The sequence below is a fragment of the Pelodiscus sinensis genome, chromosome 1 (genome assembly GCF_052426305.1).
Source record: "Pelodiscus sinensis isolate ZL-2025 chromosome 1, ASM5242630v1, whole genome shotgun sequence".
Taxonomy (NCBI): Eukaryota; Metazoa; Chordata; order Testudines; family Trionychidae; genus Pelodiscus; species Pelodiscus sinensis.
Genome location: NC_143052.1, coordinates 16,410,406 through 16,436,513, shown reverse-complemented (window position 1 = coordinate 16,436,513; position 26,108 = coordinate 16,410,406). Strand labels below are relative to the sequence as shown.

At 45.4% G+C, this 26,108-nt stretch overlaps 1 long non-coding RNA gene across 1 annotated transcript; it reads right to left on the bottom strand.

Annotated features, from left to right (window-relative positions):
- Positions 1 to 252: 252 nt before the first annotated feature.
- Positions 253 to 25,549, bottom strand: LOC112544798 (uncharacterized). The gene is made up of 3 exons (XR_003088130.3): positions 25,238 to 25,549; positions 23,720 to 23,813; positions 253 to 506 (listed from the first exon to the last, which is right to left on the bottom strand). It is a non-coding gene; the product is annotated as an uncharacterized LOC112544798 (long non-coding RNA).
- Positions 25,550 to 26,108: the final 559 nt, after the last annotated feature.

Sequence of the window (26,108 nt, the reverse complement as noted above, 5' to 3'; positions counted from 1 at the left end):
TATGTTCACCTCCAGTCATAGGGAGGAAAGGAAGAGGAAGAGGAAGAAGCATCTGGGAGAGGTTATTAATAGATTATAATAAGCCATAAATCTAGTATCACTGTACAGTCGATGATTGTTAATGACTAGAAGAGTTATGAATATCAGCTCACAAGCTCATCTCTTGTTATGCAGGTTTCTTATGAGGATGAGATGCCACAGGTCAGACATAGAACAATCACTCTGTGATGTGCTCTTTTATTAAGAGTGAGTTGATTCAAGAGTATAGCAAATGTCTGGCTCCACCCACAAATGGGGCATTTAGTGCAATGGATGGGGCATACCACTTGCTGCGATAGGCATGTACTTACAGGATGCATGGCTCTTGAAAAGCGTGTTGTGGTGGGTGTCTGCAGGTTTTGCATCTGTTGTTCTGGCAGGGTCTGGTGCTGCTTTGAGTTGGTGTGGCCTGGTTGGAGGGAAGCAGGCTTCTGAGGATGATCTTGGAGGGGTTGAGTGGGGAATCTCTGTAAGCCATAAGATGGGGCTCAAGAAAGGTTTTTTTCAGGGTGAGGTCATTATCAAGGCACCACACGGTATTCCAAAATGGGGCCTCACCAGTGCCAAGTAGTGCAGGAAAATTGCAGCCTGTGTCTTACATACAACACACCTTTTAATACACCCTACATATTAACATTTTTGCAGACGCAGCACATTGGAAACTCCTATTCAGCATATCAGCCACTATAACCCCCAGATCCTTTTCAGAACTACCACCACCTGGGCAGTTATTGGCTCCCTGAGACATTGCCAGCTCTCCTGAATGCCTTTTCCCCCTAGATTTTCTTCTGACAATGGGCTTTTGCTGTTCACTTTTTTGGGTATGGTTGAATTTACTGACCATGACAGCTTAATGTCTATAGTCAGCAAACAGTGTATCGTTTCCCTGTATTCTCCTGTTCTTGAAATTGAAGATTTACCAAGAAAAAGAAATCACCGCCCCCACAACCTACCTAAAGACTCCTTTTGATGTCTGCTTTATCGATGTAAAACTAACTGGGCGCTGAATCTCAACTCATCTACATTTGCCAGTGCAGGCACTGAAGAAGAAGAAACTCCTTCTTGATAAAAGAGGGCTGACTCTTAGGTATTCTGTAATTACTAAATAGATCACAATGAATTTAATTTATTATATTACTCACCTTTTTACACTCTTTTACATTATGGTTCTTATATTACCATGAAACTGTACTTTTCTCCCAACACTTGTTTCTTGTCGCCTTTATCCACAGGGAAGTTATTTTATAAAATAAAACTTTATTATATAAGCTTATAGGGTAGTTAAGTCGACTACTCCCCTCCTCCCGCCCATTGCCTATATATCAGAGGTCCCTTTGCTGGTGCCCCACCACACTAATCCAGCCCTTTTTCTGTAGCACGTTGTTGCTACTGGGTTTAGATTAGAGTAAACGATTTGCCATATCGAGACTGTAGATCAATTTCACTATTAATGAAAATGCAGTTTTCTAGGAGCCCCAGGCCATCATCTGAGGCAGTGTGCTTCCTATCTGATAAAGAGAGATGACAATCTAGATTAGGCTGCAGCTGTAGCTGACTGCTGCTTCCAGTGGAGTCTAAGGAGATGTGACTGTGGGTGAATAAGTCCTAGAGAATTCATATGCCCTGAACATTAGCCATTTTGATACCATTGACAAGGCACGGCATTGTGTTTCATGGGCAACCAAAACGACAAGATCTATGCCCCGAGGAGAATGCAATTCCAAAACCAAATTAGTTATCTGAGCACATTCGCGGAACAGGTGCATTCAGTGTGTGATGCCTCTGGAAGCAGTCAGGTTCCCAGCACTTTGCAGGATTTGTGATCTGGAGAGAACCTCCAGCCCTATTAACTAAGTGATCCTTTTGGTCAAGAAATAGTAGCAGCTGTGCAGTGCCCAGAAACAATATGGGTAGGAGGTAGGGGAAGAATCTTTTTGTATCTTGACCTGCTGACCCCAACCCTTACATGGTGGGAACCATAATTTTGTCCTAGTGTGAAAATTGTTTTCCACGATCTGCAGAAAGTCTGGGTGAATGTACTTGTCCAAGGGCTAATAAGTTGATAGAGCAAAGAGGGGAAAAACAAGACCACAGTGAGAAATCATAAGGAATTGGAATGGGTTCTGAATGCTTTGCTTTAAATGCTTGAAAGCAACCAGGAACATGGTTAAACATGCAGTTAGTAGCAATTGTAGCATTGTAAATCAAACGGGAAAGGCAGACCAGGTCAATAAAAGTAAGTAAGAGACAAGGTCTCTTGGAGGAAAGAAAAACCAGAACCTCTGGTAATCTGAAAATAATCTCTCTCTCTCCCCTCAGTAATCAAGAGCATTTCACTAATAGTGAAACACAGACAGAAAGACTGTTAAAGTGACTTATCCCAGGGTTACTTGTCTAGTGCACCATAACAACTGTGGTGAAGCCAAATGTCTAAAATATAACCAAGAAATGGTTCCATAGTAGCTCACCATGCTGAATAAGAGCTCTGCTCATCATGTATCTTCCTCTTGGAGTGTCCGAAAGCTACAGGAGTGTATTTTCCCCCACAGGACTCCTCTTTGTGCCACGTTGGAGGCACGTGCCTTCCCAGGATGGTTAAAAACTCATCAAGCTATTAGCAAAGGCTAGCTGCAGACACTCTAGTACCTGCAGCTCTGTGGTTACTTTCCCCAATTACTTTCCTTTCAGTCCCAGCCTAACGACTCAGTCCCATCCCTAACCTCACTCCCATAAAAATTAAGGGCTCTGCTTAGCAGAGACTCTGCTGTACGACACAGTTAGTGCTCACCAAACTTGTTTTTACTTGTGACTGTTTCTACCTAACCTCCACTTCATTTGAGATGCTCTCTAACACTATATTCCACATCACTGACAAAGTGCCAGATGTGGGATTTCTGGGGAATGTGGGCCGTGTTATACCATAACAAGTATAAATAGCACCTAGTTTTGAGAGCAATAGTGAGGGATAATGGACAGAAGGGCTTACAAAGTGTATGATACCGCACTTTGCAGTGACCTAGCTGCAGTACAGTGCCACTCACTGCAAAGTCCTGTGCATATTTCTATATTCCCCCAATAATTACAATTCTAATTTTAAGTAACGGAAGCCACTAGCTGTACACCAAGGGCCAGGTCCTTCACTGCTGTAAATTGCTATAATTCCCTTGACATTACAGTAGCTGTATTTGTATACTCTGTTTTACTTTTTCAACACAAGTGGTTTCTACCTGCGTATTTTTGTGCTGTGCCATATAGCCTGGCACATACCTAGGCTCTGACATTCAAAATGATCAAAGCTCTTGTAGGAACCAGAGCCCCGTGGCAGATTGACCGAACATTTCAGGTGGTAACAGAGATGTACGCGTGATTTGGTGTTTTGTCTATTTGGTAAGGCGTAACAGTGAGACGACGGGGCACTGTAAAATAGCCGTGGCATATTGAGCGGTATATTTCACAGTTGATGATGATCTGGCTGACTGTTCAGACTTGTGCAGACAATGATGTTAATGGAACTGAAATTTTGGGTTGCCTCTATATTCTTTCCAAGCAGCGACAGCAGGTAGAGTACTGTCCTTTATTTTCCTCACAGCAGGGCGCCCCGTATTATACAGCAGTGGTTTTCAAACTACAGGTCGTGTCCCAGTACTGGGTGGTAGAATGTCAGGCACTGGGTCTCATTGGGGATCAGGTGATCCATGGGGGTGCTAACGCAGCTCCCTGCCTATCCTGGCATAGTGGACTGCGCTGCACCCCAGAAGTGGCTGGCAAAAGGCCTGGCTCTTAGGTGGGGGAGGGAGCATTTGAATCTCTCACCCAAGAGAGATTCAAATGCTGCCCAGCTGATTATCAAAGCACCCACAGCTAACAGCATGTGTTTCTAATGGTGGTGCACATCTGCATATGACTCTGTGCACATAACAAAATTCATTCCACACAGGGATGGGGAAAAAAATTAGAGGGAACACTAGTGGTGGCACAGAGACCTTTCCTACTGCAGCCTCTGCAGAGGGACTCATGCTAGCCAATGGTGTGTCCCAAGAGGGTGATGCAAGGGATACATAATGTACACACCACAGCATATCTAAGCAGGACCAGTGTGCACTTGCTTGACTGCAGTGGTACACACTGGCTTTCTGTGAAGGTAAACTCCCCTGTTGCTCATCATTAGGAACGTAGTACATAGATTGTCCACTAGACAGCCCCCTGTGCGAGAGTATGATTCGATGAGGACTGACCAGAATGGCTTCGGTCAAGAAAAACCATGCTTCTGCAATCTATTAGAATCCTTTCTGCATCCCCAAAATGAGTGAAGGAGAATGGGTTAACAATTTATTCGGACCCTGCACAGGCCTTTGATGAAATCACTCAAAAATCCCTTCTGTTAAGGAGCCCCTAAGGGCACATAATGAGAGGTAAAATTCTCATGGATTAGAAAACTGCAGACATTTTACAAAAAGAAATAAGTGTTGGTTGGTTACTGAGATGGAAGATTAACAGTGCAGTGTCAAAAGGAAATCCCCTTACTAGGAATGGCATTTTGTAACTGGATTTTATGAGATTTCTTTGCCTATTTTGGGGAGCAAAGTTAAGTTTGCACAGGCAGTGTAAATTGGGGAAAGGGAGGCAGACTAGTATTGGGATGGATTAGGTGCTCGGAGTTTGCATATACATACAGTGTGATTATCCTGACCATAGTGTATAACAAAGTCAGTGGGGAATTGGCTAAACCCCTGTGTTCTTCACTCCCAGGCAGCAGCAACCACAGCTGTCCACATGCTTACACACAGTGCAACACTTTTGGCAGTGGCTGCCTGCTCAGGTTTGGCTCTGCTGGCCCTCTGCCATGATGGGCTGGTGCACACAAGTTGCAGCACCACCTACTCCATTCTGGCCCTCTGGAGCGGTTATAGGGACAATCGGGAATGGGTGGTGGGGTGATCAGCCCTGCTTTTCCTCTCCACTGCTGTGGGGCTGGTTCCAGGTTCACGGATCCCCTCACAGGGACCTGCCTGGCCTTACCCCACCTCCAGCAGCCTGTGTTCCTTCTCGGAGCTCTGGAGTGACACAGAGTTAGGGCCGGGGGTGGGGGCCCAGGCAGGGCTGGAAGATGAGAGCTGAGGGTGGTGTGGACGTGGTGGACAATGGTCTGAGACCAGCAGCTGCATCAGGGCTAGCTCCACAGGCATTGAAAGTGTATACTGAGGAGAGGGGGATTTTAGGGTCCCCACTGATTCCAGGCATTTTAGTCTGACACTTCCAAATATTTTTGTCAGGAAAGTGTATTCTGTTTGGGTGTTGGCTGTACTCCACTGAAAGCTTATCTCGTAATAAAGCAACAGTGTATTCAACTTTCCCATGAAAGTTGCTTTTGGATGAAAAACTGGGTATTCAGATGAACTCATTTTTCCCTGGAAAGCATCTTCTTCAGAAAATGTTGCATTTCCCTTGAAAACCAAAAGCTTTTGGGCTGAAAACTTTGTTTTCAATTGAAGGTTTGAGGGGTTTTTTAGATAAAATTTCAACATTTTCCATGAAAGAACCACTCTGTACAATCCACGGGTCCTGAATGCTGAACTCTGGATAGTCAGCAGTATGAAGATATTAGTACCTAGCACGTGTACCCAGCATTGCTCAGGTCTTTAAGTGAAATAATGGGGTTTTGGATTTGTTTGGAAAATGAAAGGAAAACGTTCATGCTATATTTAAATGATTGTATTTTTCAAAAAATGAGGGAAAAGGGAAGTTTGTGCTACTAAAGAAAGGAAAGTGATAGAAATGTAGCCATGTTAGTCTAGGGTAGCTGAAACAAAATACAGGACTATGTAGCACTTTAAAGACTAACAAGATGGTTTATTAGATGGTGAGCTTTCGTGGGCCAGACCCACTTCCTCAGATCAAATACTGGAAGAAAATAGTCACAACCATATATACCGAAGGACACAATTAATAAAAAAAATGAAAAAAAAAATTGTATCCTTTGGTATATATGGTTGTGACTATTTTCTTCCACTATTTGATCTGAGGAAGTGGGTCTGGCCCACGAAAGCTCATCATCTAATAAACCATCTTGTTAGTCTTTAAAGTGCTACATAGTCCTGTATTCTGTTAAAGAAAGGAAAGTGATTCCAATATTAGATAGAGCTTGGTAGTAGACAATATTTGTGGTTTTCTCTCTTTTGCTAGAATAAAAAGGGGGTGGGAGTACAGGAGTGAGGGCAGGGGGCGGGGAAGATTAGGGGGCTCAGGACAGGAGTGGAGGATGCTGGAGTGAGGACAGGAGGTGAGGGTCTGAGAGCACAGGGCTCAGTGTGCGGTGAGGCTAAGGGCAGGGGAGGGGGTGTAGAAGTCAGGGCAGGGGGTAGTGGGTGGGGGACTCAGGGCAAGGGATGGAGGGTGCTGGAGTAAGGGCAGGGGGAGGGCTCAGGGCAGGGGGCTGAGAGGTCAGGGATGGCTTACGCCTGGTGGTGAGAGTGATGGTGCTCTGGCAGTGTCTGCTCCCAGGGGGACAGGGCTGTGGGGGTTGGCTCCACCTTCCTTCTTGTCTTGGGAGGTCGGCTCTATGGGCCACCCCAGCCTTCCAGCCGACCTCCCCCTGTCCTGCAGCTGGGTTGGAGCCAGACCAGTTTCCAACCTCAGCGTTTCCTTTGCGGCAGACTCTCTTCAAAGGGGAGGAGGAGCTGAGTTGCGGTTTCTGCCCTCCAGCCTCTCTTGGGGGGTGTCTCCTGTGGGGAGGGCTGGGCTGTGCTGCCCAGCCCTGGGGATGGTCCATAGGGAGCTAGGGCAGAGGGGACAGGTGACTCCCATCCAGATGGCCCTGTTTGGGGTAGTGGGGCCACTTACCCAGTCCAATGGCTGGCAAAGTGAAAGCCCATCCCCAGCTGGACACACATTTACTGGTGCAGCTGCCCCCAATGGTCACTATGCAGTATCACTGTCCCTTCAATCATCCCCCCATGTTCCAAGTTATGGAAATCAATCCCATTCCAGGCAGTTCCCATTTTCCTGGCCAAGCAAAAACTGACCTTGCTTTAAGTTAGGATAAAAGGAAGCTGCTTTCCAAATGTGGTGGTCCTAGCTTTTACTGTTTAAGAGGAGTCCTTGAACAAATGGACTCACAGACAGACACACAACCTCTCTAAAATATAGAGAGTGCTAATGCAAAGTACTCAAATGGTGATTCTTCATCTAGAGATGAAAACACTTTAGAAAAGGTAGTGATGACCCTTAGAAATGGGGAAAATGAAGCATGGCAGATAAATGGCTTATCCGAAGTCAGTTGCAAAGCTGGGACTTGAACCTAGATTTACTAATTCTTAATGCAGTATCCTGTCTACTAAGGCATGGGGTGAATTAGTGGAGACTGAAAATCTTAGAGTTGATTTTTTTAGAGAGAGGGAACAAAACCACGAGTGTGCATAATTTGGAATAACTCATGTATTTTCTAAAGAGAAAAAAATAGCAGTACCCATTTATTTTCCAATATAACTCAAGACTATATAGCCCCTCGTGTACATTGTTACTTTCTTTTATCAGCAAGGTGGCTTTTGCTGCAAGAAGTCTTTATGTTCACTAGATTTGCTTTTTTCCCCCCAAGCAGCTGGGTTTCTTGCACTGTGAAAGCTTTCTACTAATCTCTATTTCTCTGCTTTTCCCAGTGCCAGTCCCAGCTGCTCAGAAATGAGCAGAATGCTTTCATCTTTCTTTTTCTTGTTCTTATTAGGTGTGACAGCTTCTACAATATCTGTATATAAAAATGCAGATTTTAATTTGTTTAAAAAAATCTAGCGGAGGAAAAACATGGGGGTGGGGAAGATACTGCCTCTAAATTACAAGGGAAAATAAAACCCTGCTGTGAATACGCTAATGATGTATTTTCTTGGAAAGATGACTTTTCCAACCCATTATAAAATGTGATTATGGTCAAACCTATTTTTATCTAGATGAGATCGAAGAGCAGGAAAGAAGTTCAGATATGCAGCAACTCGGATCGGGGGGGGGGGGGGGGCATTTCAAAGTATTTGGACCCATGGGGGGGAATGACCTCATTTTGGACTAATGAGTTTTTCTGATAATTGGGTTCAGCTAAATGAGTTTTGACAGATTAGACTTCTGATTATTCACTTAAGAAAAGTTTTTCTCCATATATATGAACACTAGAAAATGAAAACATTGTATAAGGGTATCCAGCACATCAACATTTGAGATGAGGGAAGACCATGAAAATGGATTTCCTTTCTCTGAGTGTTCCTAGAAAAGGAGCTATTCTTCTAGAGATCTAGGTCCATATATTACCCCATTACAGAAACATCTGAGCAGCTATCTATCTTTAATACATTACACCATCTCTATGAGGTAGGGAAGTCCAATCAGTATCTCCATCCACAGATGAGTAGCAGAGACAAAAAGAGAAGTATTTAGGCTTCTTACTTTCATTGAAAACAATTGACAAGATCATGGTCTCATACAGGCCCACCAACGGGGGTGGGGCAAAGAGGGCAACTGCCCTGGGGCCCAGTGATTCAAAAGGTCTGAGGCTCCTGGCTACTGCCACTGCTATTGTGGCAGGGTCTTTTAAATTGCCTCCGGAGCTCTGCGCAGTGCAGTCTGGGCAGCACTGAAGGCTGCTTATGGGAGGCTAGCCCAAGCCCTGCCCCTTCCTCCTGAGGCTCCGCCCCTTCCAGGGGCGCTGAGCCGTCCACCCATCCACCTTGCTCAAGGGCCTGGTGAATCTGTTAGTCCTACTGGTCACACACAGGAAGCCTATGGTGCAATTGGGAATAAACCCCATTTTCTTGAGTCGCAGAATTTAGCCACATTAAAATAGCAGTAATGACACATTAACTCTAGTTAGCAGCTTCAGCTAAAGCCAATGGAGAAATCTGGGCTTGAACCTGTTCTGCTAACCTGAATTAAAAACAGAGTTGCCATGTCTGCTGTTGTAACATGGGCTGGCTAATGTGAGTTAAAAAAACCACCCTTGCTGCGTAGATGTACACTTAGGGCAAGTCTACATAGCAGGGCTAAACTCGAAATAAGCTACGCAACTTGAGCTGCACTAATTGCATAGCTGAAGTCAAAATAGATTATTGTAACTTTTGGCACTGTCTACACAATAGTTATTTTGAGACAGAGCACTCTTCCCCTGACTTCTCTTACTCCTCATATAATGAGGGTTCCAGGAGTCGGAGTAAGCAGGCTTCCAGCTCAACATTATTTCCACATTATGTCAAAATAACTGCTTGTGTGTAGACGTGGACTATGTTATTTCAGAATAACATTAATTATTCCGAATTAATGCTACTGTGTAGACAAAGTCTAAAATAACATTTCTGGAAAGATGAACCACACTGGGAAATCCAGAGGTGAAGAGGATTCTCTTGAACTGTAAATTCACTACTTGTGGGTCTCTCTGACAAAGTGGGGTTTTGAGAGGCACTGACCTAGACATAGCAGGTGCTTGGTAAACTGGGATGGGGAGGGAATTGCATGCATGGGGGCCCAGAGGGAAAATGTATAGGTACTGTTAACACGGGGCTAACAATACTTGTGTCTTTAATAGAGGGATCAAGCAAAAATGTGACCAAAGGAAGGCTGGTCTTCTTGTGGCCAAGGCTGCAGACTTCCAATGGGATCATGAGCAAGTCACTTAATCTTTTTTTGTGTTTTGATGCCCTATCTGTTATATGGAGATGTTGATTTTTGTTCTCTCTGCCCTGTCCATGTAGATTGCAAGCTCTGCAAGACAGGGACAGGCTCTCAATATGGGCTATTGCCTTGTTTTTACTCTGAAAAAAAGAAAGCGTGTTCAATCGACTAAGCTAACTCAAGATGAGAACACATTTATTTTTGGAGTGAAGCCAAGGCCTGGGTCTTTACTGCAAAACAGGTAGAGTTCTGATGCGATTGTTTCCCCTGATGCAAATTCCTAGTGGAAATGAAGCCCAGGTAATTTTTACCTTGACACATACCCCTATCTCAGAACTGGAAGGGACCTTGAGAGGTCCAGTCCCCTGCCTTCACAGCAGGACCAAGTACCATCCCTGACAGATTTGCCCCTATTCCTTAAAATGCCCCCTCAAGGGCTGAATTCACAACCTTAGGTTTAACAGGCCAGTGCTCAAACCACTGAGCTATCGCTCTCCCACAGGTTTTTGTATTCCCCTACAGGTATTCCCCTGTTTTTGTGTATTTTATCCATGAGAAAAATGTCAGGGTGTGCTTTGCAGTCTGCTATAATTACTGCCTTTGGGGGAAGAGAGGGATACTTAGGGTGTGTCTAGACTACATGCCTCCGTCGACGGAGGCATGTAGATTAGCCAGATCGGCAGAGGGAAATGAAGCCGCGATTAAAATAATCGCGGCTTCATTTAAATTTAAATGGCTGCCCCGCTCTGCCGATCAGCTGTTTGTCGGCAGATCAGGGCAGTCTGGAAGCGACGCGCCGACGAAGAAGCCTTTCTTGATCGGCACAGGTATGCCTCGTGAAACCAGGTTTACCTGTGCCGATCAAGAAAGGCTTCTTTGTCGGCGCGTCGCGTCCAGACTGCCCCGATCTGCCGACAAACAGCTGATCGGCAGAGCGGGGCAGCCATTTAAATTTAAATGAAGCCGCGATTATTTTAATCGTGGCTTCATTTCCCTCTGCCGATCTGGCTAATCTACATGCCTCCATCGACGGAGGCATGTAGTTTAGACGTACCCTTAATGTTGACCACCAAGATGTGGTGCTTATGCAAACCAAGTATTAAGATTAACTGAAAATCTGGATCTTACGATGTTTCTACACCATGCTGCAGTCCACACCTGAGGGAAGTCAATGCCTCCACATGTTAGCATGTTGTGCACTAACTATTCCACATTGACCCTTCTGGCATGTGTAACCCACACACCTGTGCTACATCTATACTGAAGCGCGGAGTTGAATATCGCTTTGCTTCATTTGCATAATTAATTAGCAGCCGTTTTTGCACAAGAAGCTTTTGCACAAAAAGGAGCCATGCAGACAGCTCCTTTTTGTGCAAAACCCCCTCTTGCACAAGAGCCATTCTTTCTCATTTTTTCAGGAAGAACGGCTCTTGCTCAAGAGGGGGGTTTTGCACAAAAAGGAACCATCTACACAGCCCCTTTTTGCGTAAAAGCCTCTTGCACAAAAATGGGCCTTACTTAATTATGTAAATGAAGCATGGCAATATGCTAATCTGTGTTTCATTTGCATACGCTTTTGTGGAAGAAGGCTGTAGTATAGAAGTTGCCCTAGTATGGTTCACTCATGCACTAGAAGTTCCTTAACACATGTTACTGTAGTGTTGTTTGAAAGAAATACAATATGTGCTTTAGAGAACTTCTACTACATTGCAGTAGGATCCATGAGGATCAGTTAGTGCATTACATGCTAGTGAATGGTAACCCTCTAGTGTGGACTACTAGAGCCCTGTGTAGAAAAACTTTTAATGCCAGCCTTGAAGAACATACTTTAAGACCCACTTAAATAAATGCAGCAGTTCACGCCTTCTAGAGTTGTTGTTTTAGAGAAGGGGTGGGCAATAAAAGGGTGGTGGTTCACTGGGATTAGCCGCTAGTGGGCTGCTGCCAATATATTTACCTGGGCCTCCGCAGGTACAGGTGATCGCAGCTCCCATTGGCCAGGAATGGCAATCTACAGGCAGTGGGAGCTACGATCCCCCATACCTGCAGAGTCACAGGTAAATATGGCAGTACGGGGTCCTACCAGGGGCTTACCCCAGTGAACCACCACTGGATCCAGCCCGTGGGCCGGTATTTACCCACTCCTGTTTTAAGGTTTAAGTCAACTCAGGAAGACAAGTCTACATCAGTTTTTCATAATTTGCACTCTGTTCACTTCAGAGAGACTTTCTTTGAAACTGAAAGAGCTAGAAATGTACTGTGATTTTTTTCCCCCTTCAGTGAAAGTTGAAATCCTGCAGAATCTTGAAGCCATTCTGGTAGCTGGGCATCAGCTGCACTGTTTCAGAGGATAAGGTGATACTGACAGTGTAAGGGTTGTAGGGTAAAGTGTAATTTAACACTTAATTCTACTTCCTGGGTGACCTTTGGCAAGTCATTTAATCAATCCCTGCTGCTGCTGCTCCTGCATTTAAGAAATGGAGATTATACTTACTGCACTGTCCTCAGCAGATGGTTGTCACTAGTGGACAATAAATCCATTAAGGTTTGTAAACTACCTTGTAAATGACTTGTAAATTAAGTCCACTTAATTATGAATCCCCTGATGTAGAGTAAATTCATTAATGAGAGCAAAGTGTTTTCTGAGAATCTCCCATGCAAGCAAAACGTGTTAAATGATGCCTCCTTCAAACATTTCTGGATCTCTTACGTGAGACCTTGCAGGAGATAAAGAAACCTCCAGCATATACCATAGTGATTCAGAACTGGACAAACTCTTATAGGCAAATACATCATAATCAAGAGGATGAATGACACTGTGTGATGCATCCAGGCAATGCCTTTGAGCCAAGTTTATGGTGGTTCCTTGTGGCCAGATGTGGAGCTCTCTTGGTGTAAGCCAGAATGATTGCTTTCTAAGGAGGTAGCAATAGCAAGGGCAACTCCAGGGAAACGGGGAAGATTAATCATAGAGAAAAGTCAGGAAAAGACAGGAATGCAAGTATAGTTCTGGATCCAATTATGCAGAACCATTTGTGAATGGAAAAATTGATGTGACTAGTAGTCATGATGGGACCGAGCCAAATAGGGAGATGACACTTTAGTATAGCAGGCTAAGACCACCTGTATGAAAAAGCAAAACAATCTCAAATATAAGAAAATAAGTGTAAATGTAAGAACCATACAAACATCATTCATTGTGGCAAGTGTAGATTAGGAAGGCTGTTGATAAATTGTTAGTCAACCACAACTCTTAAAATTAGAACCATTGCTATTGCATTGCTAGTTGATCACCATATAGCTTATTTCTGACAGGTTGTTTCTCTGCAATTAATCTGCTCAGGTGACTTCTAACTCAAGTGCAGCAGATGGCTTCTCGGTAAGTAAGACCCAGCTTTTACCCACTTTTTACACTGGGACACAAGACTGTATGCCGTGAGGGTTTTTTATTCACACTACCTTTCAGCATACTGGCTTTGAACTTCCTGGATCACAACTTTCCTTTGTAGCTACTTGACTCTCTGACCACCGTTGTACTTCCTACTCTTACAGAATGGAAGTGCTTGTTCTGGTCTCACTCCTGCAATACTTTATCAGGCAAAACTCTTATTGAGGCCAACTCCATCCTACTTCAGTATCACTCTTACTTGGCTGGGGACTGCAGGATTACATTTTTAAATGAGTGTCTTTGCTGTTGTGCAAAGCTCATTTTTTGTATAGTTGACTATAGGAGCTGTTTGTGTCTGTGAGACCATAAGAACAGCCCTACTAGGTCAGACCAAAGGTCCATCTAGCACAGAATTCGGTCTTCTGACATTGGCCAATGCCAGGTGCCCCAGAAGAAATGAACAGAACAGGTAATCATCAAGTGATCCCTCCCCTGTCGCCCATTCCCAGCCTTAGCAAACAGAAACTAGGAACACCATCCCCACTTAGCACTTTTTTTAATGAACTGTTTGCTTGACTGATTTTAGTGTTGGAGAAAAAGTACCCAAGAACTCATTTGTATCTAGAATGATTGCTCTCCATAAACCTACTAAGTATTTCTGTAACACCTTCCATCTGAGGAGCTCTGATACTTGGTTTAGCCTCACAACATTCCTGTGAAGTATATAATATCCCTCTTTTGGGAAAAATGAACTGAGCACAGAAGGCTTTGCCGTTAGAGTTATTCAGAACTACCCAGGAAGTATATGGGGATAGAACCTGTTACTTCTGATTGCTACTTCTTGACTACCTGACTGGCCTTCTTTTCTTCAGACTGCACCTGGATTCATTTAGGGAATGTAAGGAAGAACAAGCACTACTGTCAAGGGACTGGACTTGATGATCTCTTGAGGTCCCTTCCAGTTCTACGATTCTATCATTCTGTGCCAGCGAGATGTCCAGACTCTTCCATGCATGGAAATCAATAGAGCTGATCAAACAATAGTTAAATTTTTCTGTGGGCTTGATGTCTTGATTCTGTATGACTCAGAGTGCTCCTTAAACTGGCATTTGGATGAACCAGACAGGGTACCAGTGACAAAATTCTCAAAGAATTCCCACAACTCCCTGCAACTGGTTACCTCTTAGTTTTACTCATCATAGCTTTGGTAACTGTAGGGCAACACTGCTCTATTGGGCTCAGTCTCCTATGAATGCTTATACAAAAATCGATGAGTGTAACAATCTTCTGTCATGGCTCCTCAGTGGGAAGCAAAGCTAGAACTTGCCAATACTGAAGGAGACTCTATATTGCTTGTCCTAAAGGAATAGCCCCTCTAGCTGGCTTTTATTCTCCATGTAACATGCACAGAACTGCAGAATACAGTTGCATAACTCCTATATAACACTAGTAGAAGGCAATCCCTGAATCAACAGGAGAGAAAACCCCTTACATATATTTTTCCTTTGACTTTATTTAATCCTACCTTAGCCTCTGAATCATGTGGGACAATGATGCATTGGTTTGAAAATCTTTTTAATAAGAAAAGTAAGGGAAAAAAGAATGGATCATCAAAAAGTAATTAGGAACTTGTAAATATAATTGTAGATTAAAAGCAGGTAAAAAATGCTTGGGGAGATTGAGCTCCTACCAATCTCCATATTCAGGTGATACATGCACTTCACACTGTAAAGTGAATTAGCTAATTAACTTATTGAACCACTGTTATCTTTGCAAAATCATGGGCAGCAGAGAAAGTTTCAAAGGACTGGGAAGAGAGAAGAGAAACTGGCTTAGTTCCAACTTTCAAAACAGGAAAAATAAATCTCTGAGGGTATGTCTACACTACCCTCCTAGTTCGAACTAGGAGGGTAATGTATGCATACCGCACTTGCTAATGAAGCCCGGGATTTGAATTTCCCGGGCTTCATTAGCATAAGCGGGGAGCCGCCATTTTTAAATCCCCGCTGCTTCGAACCCCGTGTAGCGCGGCTACACGGGGCTCGAACTAGGTAGTTCGGACTAGGGTGCCTATTCCGAACTACCGGTACTCCTCGTTTCACGAGGAGTAACGGTAGTTCGGAATAGGACCCTAGTCCGAACTACCTAGTTCGAGCCCCGTGTAGCCGCGCTACACGGGGTTCGAAGCAGCGGGGATTTAAAAATGGCGGCTCCCCGCTTATGCTAATGAAGCCCGGGAAATTCAAATCCCGGGCTTCATTAGCAAGTGCGGTATGCATACATTACCCCACTAGTTCGAACTAGCGGGGTAGTGTAGACATACCCTGAGTGATTCTCTTGTTAATTGAACCTTGTCCCAAGCAAACTAGGAAACAGATATTAGTTGACAATATCTCAAGGAAAAATGTTTAGACATGTTTGTGATGGAATACATCCCAGTATTGACACCTGCACACCATCTTAATAATTTTTGCACAAAATACTCCTTGTAAGAAGGTATCATCTGGAAGCTCGTAATTTGCTTGTCTGTATTGTCCTGGTAACATATGTTTGGCATCTTGTAAGGAGTTTATCAGATTCCCCTGTATGATGTTAATACATGTTCCAAGCAGCCCTGCAGTCCTGCCAAGGCAGAAGTCAAATTTCTCCTAAACAAAAGAAGGAACGCATGCTTGCCTTAATTTGCATTTAATCAGTAAACGGACTCATCAAGCAGGGAGTGAAAACAAAGGAAGTTGAAACAGACAGAAAAAAACAGCAGGGAACACCCTACAACATAGACTATTTGTCTTCTGGCTCTCAGCTGGAAATGTTTTTCAACAAGAGGACTGAAATGGTAAAATAGAGGGACAAATATCCTAAGTCACCCTCCTTGCTCCCTGCCTATCACATTCACTGCACCTGAAGAGACAGGGAGCAACTTGGACTCTGCAGAATGGGGCCTGACCAAATGACTTTGGCCAGTAAAGTTTCTGAAAGCATCAGGTAAGAAAACTTTGTTTTACATCTAATATAGTTTGTTAGGCGCTAGCAAGTGTTCTATCTCTATTTTTCTTGTAACCATTTCTGACTTTTATGCCTTCCTATTTGTACTCACTTGAAGCCTTCCTCTTTATAGTTAGATTTTTTTAAATTGTTTTATCTAATTTAGTTCATTTCAGGTGAATTGCTTGGGTAACTCCATTTGGGAGTAACAAGTTGCACATATTAGTCCCTTGTAGGAATAATTAACTCAGTAGAGTTGTACTGCCCGGGAATGAGTTGGGCAGTACAAGACGTGTGTCAAGATGAAAATCTGAGACTGGGAATGTGCTGGGGTCACACTGTGATAATATTAAGGCTGGTAGGAGCCCAGCTGTGTCTGGCTGGCTACAGCACATACACAGGTGAAGCTGGGAGTGCTATGCATCCTGGGGGCTGTTTGTGAGCAATCCAGTTTGGAAGATATACCAGCAAAGCAAAGTAAAGGGCATCACAGGTTACAGGGTTGGTGTGACACAACTACTCATTAGTCTGGATTTTACTCTGGTAAGTCACAATGTTCTCTTATCACCGGGAGGAAGAATGACCAGTACACTTATGACTTGAATGAAAGTCAAGGAATACAAGCTTAATTCCTGTGTCCGACAGAATTACAGACTCAGTGAATACAAGGAGTATATGTAGATGTACGATAGGGCCTAATCATGCTCTGTGAGCTTTGCTATTGACTTCAGTGTAAGGAGATCAGGCACTTAGGTTTTAACAAAACATTTGATAATAGTTTTTTGTGGAATCCTACTTAAAATATTCACTCATTGAGGAGTGTTTGCTTGGGTTGATAACTGAGCTACAGACGTGAAGCCTGCAAACGTAAACACCAATGCATCTAGTGGGGTGTTGGAGGGACCAGTATTTTCCATCTTTATTAATATTCTGGAAGGAGGGGACAGTTTGGTAAATAACAGATTGCACTCAGAAAGGCAGATCTAAGAAGATCAGAAAGATGTGCAGAAATGTATTTGTGTCACAGTAACACAGAGAGGGCTCCTAATGAAGTGGGGATGTCGTCAGGCTAGGGACTGTACAAGCACACGGTGATAGACAGTCTGTGTCCCAAATAACTTCCTGCTCGAAGAGTGAAGGTGTGCGAGCAGAAAGAGAGGCATGGAGTAGTGAAATGCCGTGCTCGTGTTCACCAAGCAAGTCAATGGGAGAGCCTTGGTGGTTAGAGGCTAGGTCTCTTGAGTCCCACTGCATTGCCTTAGCTATACTAATTCCCTAAATGCAATGAAATTCAGCCTACAAAAAATGCAAAAAAAACTCTGGAAAATAATAAATTCAGCTGCAGAGAGTCAGTAAAAGGGTATTTCATGGAAAGGCTTGGCGCTCTTAGAGGACAGTAAACTAGATAGGAGTTTGCAGTGCAAGACAGCAATAAAGCAGCAGGAGTGTAGCTAGAACAGTGGTGGGGAACTTATGGGCATTGGGCCATACCCGGCCCCTGAGGGTAAGTCCCTGGGGGCCTCAAGACCATTCATTTACATTGAGCAACCCAAAGCACAGCCCCCCCACAGCTCTCCATAGCTGTGGTTCACTCTGCGAGATGCTGATAAACATGAGAAGGAAGTTAAGAAAAGGGATCTGTGCACAGGATTGAATCCAGTCTACTTGCATTTCCTCTCTTAGGTGTTGAAAGCACCAAAAGAGTTGGAGGGGGGGCGTATAGGTGAGGCTTTCCTGGCGAGGACAAAGTGGGGGGCGTACTGATGTGTGGGAAGCTACTAGGTCTCTCTGTACATTGGGGTGAGGTAGTCAGCGAAAGAAGCTTCCTCCACTGACTAACAGGGTGGACAGCAGTCTACCTGTACAATTCAGCATTTCAGTGGGATACATTTTATGCACACACATTGTCTGGAACTTTGGGAAAGCAGAGGTTTCCTCTTGAAAGCTCTATACAGGGCAGGCAGGGCAAAGGTTTTCTCACCTGTTCTGAGCACTGTGCATGGGGCAATGAGAGTATTTATTGTCACTTACAGAATAAGCGGGAAGTCCCCTTACAACAGAGACTATTACAGCGAACATAATGGCCAGAGGCAGGGTTCTCCCAGAGTGTGTAATAACTGTGGTTTGCCAGAGACACGGCTTTAAAAACCAGCATTTAATTTGACCTAGATCTTGTCAAGGATGTGAAGTCCTTTACATTGGTATCTGCAAAAACAGTTTCTTTTATCCCATTGTGCTTGTGCTGCGCAAATGAATCAACACACCAAGCATCTGTTGCTATATACATAGTATTGAGCATTGCGCCCTGTCTGGTAGATTGCAAAGTGCATGAATGAATCATCCATTTTACTGTGAAAATACATATTTATACAATTTGTATGCTAATAAAAGGCTTCACAAGTCTTGATAATATCCAGGATGACAACTATACTAGGGTACGTCTACACTACAGCGCTAGTTCGAACTAACTTAGTTCGAATTAGTTAATTCGAACTAAGCTAGTTCGAACTAACGCATCTAGAACTAAAAACTAGTTCGAACTAGCGTTTTGCTAATTCGAACTAGCAGTCCACATTGAGTGGACTCTGAACAGGGCTTAAGGATGGCCGGAAGCAGTGCTGGCAGGGCATCAGAGGAGGACTTAGAGCGTGGAGATGCTGTCTCAGGCTAGCCGAGGGCTGCGCTTAAAGGGTCCCGACCCCCACCCCGGACAGACAGTTCTCAGGGGTGCCCCGCTTACAAAGCAGTCCTGGCTTGGAGTGCCCGAAGTACCCACACTGGGCACATCACACCACTCGGCCATCAGACCGGCTGCACTTGCCGCATGCTGCCATCTGGGGAGAGGGGACAATCGGGGGGCTGCAGGAGAGCTTCCACCCCCAGAACCCGCAGAGCCAGCCCAGTCCTCCCCATCGGGGGCTCGTGCCCCATTCCTCCCTCACCTCCTTCCACTTACCCTTCCCTAGCCCCCCTTCTTATTGATGTACAAAATAAAGGACACATGTGTTCAAAAATAGAAACTCTGTTTATTTAACAAAACTCGGGGAAACTGGGAAAAGGAGGTGGGAGAGGGGAAGAGAGAGGCTGGGAGAGGGGAGGGGGAAAACTGGGAGGAGGGAGCTGAAAGGGGGAAGCAAGGGAAAGGAGGGGGTGGGGAAACTGAAGGATCAGGGGTGGGGGTCTCGCCGGGCCGACCGCCTCCCAGTACAGCGAGGGAGGGGGCCTCGGCGTCCCCGGGGCGATGGGGTGGAGGGTGCGGAGGTTGAGGTGGGGGGTGTGGACATTGAGGAAGAGGTTGTGGGGGTTGAGGAGGGAGAGGTGGGAGGGGGAGCAGGAGTGGGAGGAGGGACAGCAGTTGGGGGGACAGCTGGTGCAGGATCAGCACGGGGCACCATGCTCTGCAGCAGGAGCTGCAGGTTGGTGCTCAGCCCTCGGACCTCAGACAGCAGCTCGTGGCGGACCTGCAGGTCTTCCTGCATCCATGACCGTAGTGTGCGGTGCACGGCTTGCAGGGCCCCAAGGTGCTGGTCCCAGTATTCCTGCTCCGTGCTGGCAGTCCGGAGCAGGCCGCGGGTGCGGGAGCATGTCCCAGGCGGGGTGGTGCGCCCTGCACGAGCAGCTGGTGCAGCTGTAGAGAAAGAAGAGAAGGGGTCAGTTCTCCCTGGGGACGCAGAGGATGATGCCCAGCCCCCTCCCCAACTCCGCAACGTGAGGGTGACCATGTCCTGCACCGTCACAGCCGCTGTGCTTGTACAGAGGCCATGGTCAGGATGTCTGGCTCTCCCCGGGACTGGAAGCTGCCCCAAGACCGCACCCATGTCCCTGTGCCATGTATAGTGTGGCCGGGGCGGTGGGGGGAAAGGGGAGATGTCCCCTGCCTCCGTGTAGAGGGGACATGTGAAGGGAAATCATCCTGCTGGGTCCTGCCCCGGGGTCGGGAGCATGTCACGTCTCTTTGCACAAGCATGTGCCTATTGGGCAATGGCCCCTGGGTGTCACGCAGCTGGAGCCACCTGCCCAAGGGTGGCATGGCACGTGCTCGCACGTGTACAGGTGTCTGCGTGATCCGTGGAAGGCATGGCCCACGCGCGCGGTCCCTGGTCTCCCTGCCACCTCCCCCCCCGAACTACTTAATTCAAACTACTTACCCGGTACGGTCTCCCTGGACGACCCTGCCGACTCCGGTGCTGGGACATCCTGCGGTGGCCCCTCCGGTGTGCCCGGGTCAGGGCCCTCCAGTCCCGGCTCGCTGTCCCCCAGGCTGGCACGGACCGCCCTGCCCCCCAAGAGTCGGTTGAGGGCAGAGAAGTAGGGGCAGGTGGCAGCCCCTGCTGTGGCGCCACCCCTGGTGGCCCTGGCGTACGCCTGGCGCAGCTTTTTAATTTTAATGCGCACCTGCTCCTGGGTGCGCCTGTGTCCCCTGGTGGCCATGGCGGCTGCTATGCGCCCATAGACGGCCGCATTCCTCCTCCTAGTGCGGAGATCATGGACGTTGGGGGCCTGCCCCCAAACCTCAATGAGGTCCATGACCTCCGCACTAGTCCAGGAGGCCGCGCGCCGTCTACGGCCCCTGGCTGGCCCCTGGGTGCTGGGGGACTGGGCAGGGGACATGTCACTCCCACTGGCTGCCTGGCTCATGGTGGGGCCACTGGTTCGGGGCAGAGACTCCTGGCAGGGCTGGCTGACTCCAGTGCCGTCTGGCCAGAGTCTACCCCTTTAAGGGCCCGGGGCTGGGGGAGAGGAGAAGAGTTTTCCTGGTTGTGCCCAGAGAGGCCACCAGGGGGAACCTGGGAAGGGCTAGCCTCCCACTAGTTCGAACTAAAGGGCTACACAGCCCTTAGTTCGAACTAGCTAGTTCGAACTAGGCGTTAGTCCTCGTAAAATGAGGTTTACCTAGTTCGAACTAAGCGCTCCCCTAGTTCGATTCAAATTCGAACTAGCGGAGCGCTAGTGTAGCACCTATTAAAGTTAGTTCGAACTAACGTCCGTTAGTTCGAACTAACTTTGTAGTGTAGACATACCCCTAGTACTTAGGGAAACAGAATAGCTCCAGTTACCTTTTATGATTTACCTTTACCTAGATTTATTGTGTAGTCTTTTCATCAGGAGTCTGGCTAAATTGCTCAGTTTGTAGCACACAGCAGAGAATCAGGAGAGCTGGGTCCATCTTCTGCGCTAGAGTGAAAACTGACTCTCTTACATAGGTGCTGGAATGGGTAGTGCAAGGGGTGTTGTCGCACTCCCTGGCTTGAGGTGGTTCCATTATACACAGGGTTTCCAGTTTGGTGCAGCATGTGTCAGCACTCCCACTATAAAAACTGTTCTAGTATCCCTGCTCTTTTATCAAGCACTTTTCAATTATAGATCTCAAAACACTAGTGGCTGCATTTTTTTGCGGAAAAACTTGCCAGCTGTCTACACTGGCCGCTTGAATTTGCGCAAGAACACTGACTTCCTACTGTCTAAAATCAGTGCTTCTTGCAGAAATACTATGCTGCTCCCATTCGGGCAAAAGTCCTTTTATATGGACTCAGCTCAGATTTGTTTTGCACAAAAAAGCCCCGATCGTGAAAATAGTGATCGGGGCTTTTTTGTGCAAAAGCGCATCTAGATTGGCTACGGATGCTTTTGCGCAAAAATGCTTTTGCGGAAAAGCGTCCGTGCCAATCTAGACGTTCTTTTCCGCAAATGCTTTTAATGGAAAACTTTTCCGTTAAAAACATTTGCGGAAAATCATGCCAGTCTAGACGTAGCCTAGTAAGTTTCATTAGCCCCATCTTCCAGAAAAAGCAGCTGAGGCAAAAAGGTTAGGAGACTCACCCAGATCACAAAGCAAGCCCATAGTGGAGCTGAAATAAAACCAGTGTCCTGATTCCTAGTCAGTGCCCTCTCCACTGGGCAATGCTGCCTCTCCCTGATATAGATCACAGGTTATTCCCACAGTTTATTCTCTGCTCCAGACTGTGTGACCGTAGGACAATCTTTTCTGCCTCCTTTTCCCCATCTATGAAATCAGGATGATCGTGCTTGCCTACCTCACAGGTGTATGGGGAGGCTAACTTTATCAAGCAGCTTTGAGGGCAATGGATAGAAGATGCACATTGACAGCAAGTAATTATGTTATGCTGCTTTTGCAATAAGTTTTAATTACTAAAATGACTTTGGTTTAAGCTACTTTATTTGTTGGCCTGTATATTTACATCAACCTAAGATTTTCCCAGAGTAACTGGTGACTTTTAAATACCTTAAAATGTCCTGATTGCCAGAAAGTGCTCAGCACCCATCCTCAGGCCTAATTAAATTAGCTCAATGTGGGCACCCAAAATTACTTCTCTTTAAAAAAAAAAAAAAGCACACCTTGGCTGTAGAGTGTAATAGTCATAATACTGCTTTGCTATTGCGGGTGAAATAGAATACCTCCAAAACAAAAGTTATTTGGCTCTTAAGAATACAATGAAATAAAATGAGTTTTGTTTTTTGACTGCCACAAAGTCAGTGCCATGTGTGATAGGCTGTCCACACCACACAAGGCAGAACAAAAGTTAAATTAGGTCAATTAACATGATGAGCAGCACCTGTGGGAGAATCAGGGCTTCAAAGGCCAATTGATGACAAGACCCAGCTGGCAGGGGCAGGCGGAGCTTGTGTAAAGCCAGCCAGCTAGCTAAGAAAAAGCTAACCGCCCTTGGGAAATGGTCTGCAGTAACTCCCTGGAGGAACAAAAAACAGGACTATGTAGCACTTTAAAGACTAACAAGATGGTTTATTAGGTGATGAGCTTTCGTGGGCCAGACTTCCCTGGAGGAGTGGGAGTGTAAGAGTCTGTGAAGAAATTAGAAGGAAGTAGTCTATAGTTATTCCCTGAGGCTATTTCTACACTACATGCTTCTTGCACAAGAAACCTTTTGCGCAAAGCACATCCACACCTCAAAGCACATCACAAAAGCAATGTGCTTTTGCATAAGAGAGCATCCACACTGCATGGATGGTCTTGCACAAGAAAGCTCTGATGGCCATTAACAATGGCCATCAGAGCACCTGTGTTTTTTCCCATCGGAAACCCTTCTGGAGCATCCACACTTGCCTTTTTGTGCAAGAACTCTTGCGCAAAAGGAAGTTATGCCTCATAAAAGGAGGTTTACCTGTGGCAGAAAAGCCCTCTGTTCTGCCATTTTACTCTTGATTTCCTTGCACAAAAGCGCATTTGAGGTGTGGGCGCTCCACACGTTTGTGTGCAAAAACAGCTATTTTTGAGCAAAAACCTTGCGGTGTAGACGTAGCCTGAGAGGATGAACTTTGGACTGGTAAATCTAAGAGGGGCAGAACATAGAACAAGGAAGTAAGAAGGAGTACAGGGAAATAGCCACATGGTCTGGGAACTAGCAGACCATAGTTCCTAGACATAGGGTCCATGGACTGGAACCTGGAGTAGTTAGCTGGATTGTTTTTATACCCCTGTGCAGTGTGGTTATATCATTATAGTTCTGTAGTATAGACCTGACCTTACTTTTAAGGCACCCCAGGTTACATTTGTAAGGTAGATAGTCTCAAAATAACAAAATCCGTAACCCTGCAGATGACTTCTAAATGAGGCACATTTGACTATGAATGTTATGGGCTAAAATAAACATAGACCAAAACACAACATTGTTACAGACTTACCTTTCTGATTTTCTGTATGTGCATTAATAGAGGTGTTCAGAAAGGTATCAGCTAGCCACTTCAGGGTGAGGATGGTGAAGATTTATAACTTCACCTAAAAATGAATCCTGTGTTCAGACTGGAACTCAAAGCAGCAGCAGCATCTTCTGTCAGTCTAATGTATCTTCAGTTGTTTTGTGGGTAATGTATGGGACTAGGGTTCCCTAGGCCACAGATGAAAGTTCAGGAAACTGAGGCATGGAGGTTATGGGCCATCAGGGATTCTCCAACTTCATTGCACCATGACCCCTTTCTGAGAACAAATTACTACACAGCCCCAGGAACAGGCACAGAGCCCTGCTGCCCTGGGGTGGGGAGGCGAATCAAAGCCTGAACCTCACTGTCCCTGATGGTGAGGGGCCAAGCCCAGGAGCTTCAGCTGCAGAAAGGGGGGTCTGTAACCTGAACACCACTGCTCAGGCATATAACGCAAGGGTTTCTGCTTCAGCCCAGGGAGATGAGGCTCCAACTTCATCTTTGGTCCTGGGCCATAGCTAGTCTAAGCCAGCCCTGGCAACCCCATTAAAACAAGGTCATGACTCACTTTTGGGTCCTGACCCATAGTTTGAGAACCCTATGGCTAGACTGTGACCCTGTTCTCACCAAGAGGGTAGTGCATATAGTTACAACACCCTAGGAGAATTTCAAGTAACACTGGACCTCAAAGACCCTTCTCTGAGTTGCAGTGTCCCCTCCTCCCTACTATCTCCTTTTTTGATAGGGGATGGTAGTTTGCTGGCCTATACCAGCAGCCAATTCTACCTCCTCATGTACCATTTTGGTTACACTTGCCAGTGAGAGCTTGGGTGGAGCCAACATTCTCAATATCCATCTGCTATCCCCCTTTATTCAAAATGTATCAAAAACATAGGCATTTTTCAGGCTATTGGTTTGGGGTTCTGTACTCTTTCCCAGATGGCCATTGGAAAAAAAGGGGGGAGGGTATGGGATAAAGGGGAGGGAAGGAAATTTGTACATTTTTTTTCATTGTTGTGTTTTGTGTGAATTTTTCAACATTTTTTTCATGGCCCTTTTTATCATGAAAAGATGTTGGCCAGATGCAGTTAGGAATAAGCAGTCATACACATCTCTTACATATCCTTTCACAGCCTACTTGGACCTGTAAGAGTACCTGCACTGTTCTTCCTCTTTTATGCAGACTTATATTCAAAATCACAACCTGGCCCCGAGTAACTTGATTCAGGTCATATGACAAGGCAGTAGCAGAATCTGGAATGTTGATGTATTCCTAGGACTAAATTTCTTCCTTCTAATGTGGGGGTTTGTTTTGCTGAAACTAGGGATGTAGCGCTTTGGCCACCATTTGTTAGCATCTGCTATTTAATGAGAGTCTAAGAAAATGGAGAAGCCATGAAAGAAAAAGCATGATCACAACAAAATTCATACTCTTTTAAAGGCAGATGTTGCATTTATACCAAACAAGCCATGAAAAGAAGAGCAAGCATGAAAGATACTTACAGCATTAAATATTCATTAACGTTCTACATGCTGCACATTCTAAAAATAAGGTACGTTTAAACGTGGCTACAGTAGATGATTGGGATTTTCCTTCCTGCCCCTTATAATGCCATAGCAATTCAGACTGCTGGGAAGTCACCATGGCAACAACTTGATGCTACCTTTTGTTCAGCTGATGATATGACTGGTCACATGATCCCTGAGCAGCACACACAGCAGTGGATCTTATTGTCCTGTTTAGTGACATAGTGAATATACAGGTCACCATAAGGCATGACAAGTCAGGATTGGATCACTGATTGACTCTGCTCTGAAAGTCTCAGAGGGGTAGCCGTATTAGTCTGTAACTTTTTTTAAAAAAAGTAGTCCTGTAGCACTTTAGAAACTAATAAAGTGTGTGTGTGTGTGTGTGTGTGTGTGTGTGTGTGTGTGTGTGTGTGTGTGTGTGTGTGTGTGTGTGTGTAATATTAAAAATGATTAAAGGTCTAGAAAACATGAGCTATGAGGGAAGGTTGAAGGAATTGGGCATGTTTAGTTTGGAAAAGAGAAGACTGAGAGAGGATGTAATAGTGGTTTTTAACTATCTAAAAGGGTGTCACAGGGAGGAGGTGGGAAATTGTTCTCCGTGGCCTCTGACAATAGGACAAGAAGCAATGGGTTTAAACTGCAGCAGGGGAGGTTTAGGTTGGACATTAGAAAAAACTTTCTAACTGTCAGGGTGGTTAAACACTGGAATAAATTGCCTACGGAGGTTGTGGAATCTCTATCACTGGAGATATTTAAGACCAGGTTAGACAGACAACTATCAGGGATGATCTAGATAGTACGTGGTCCTGCTGTTAGTGGAGGGGACTGGACTTGATGATCTCTT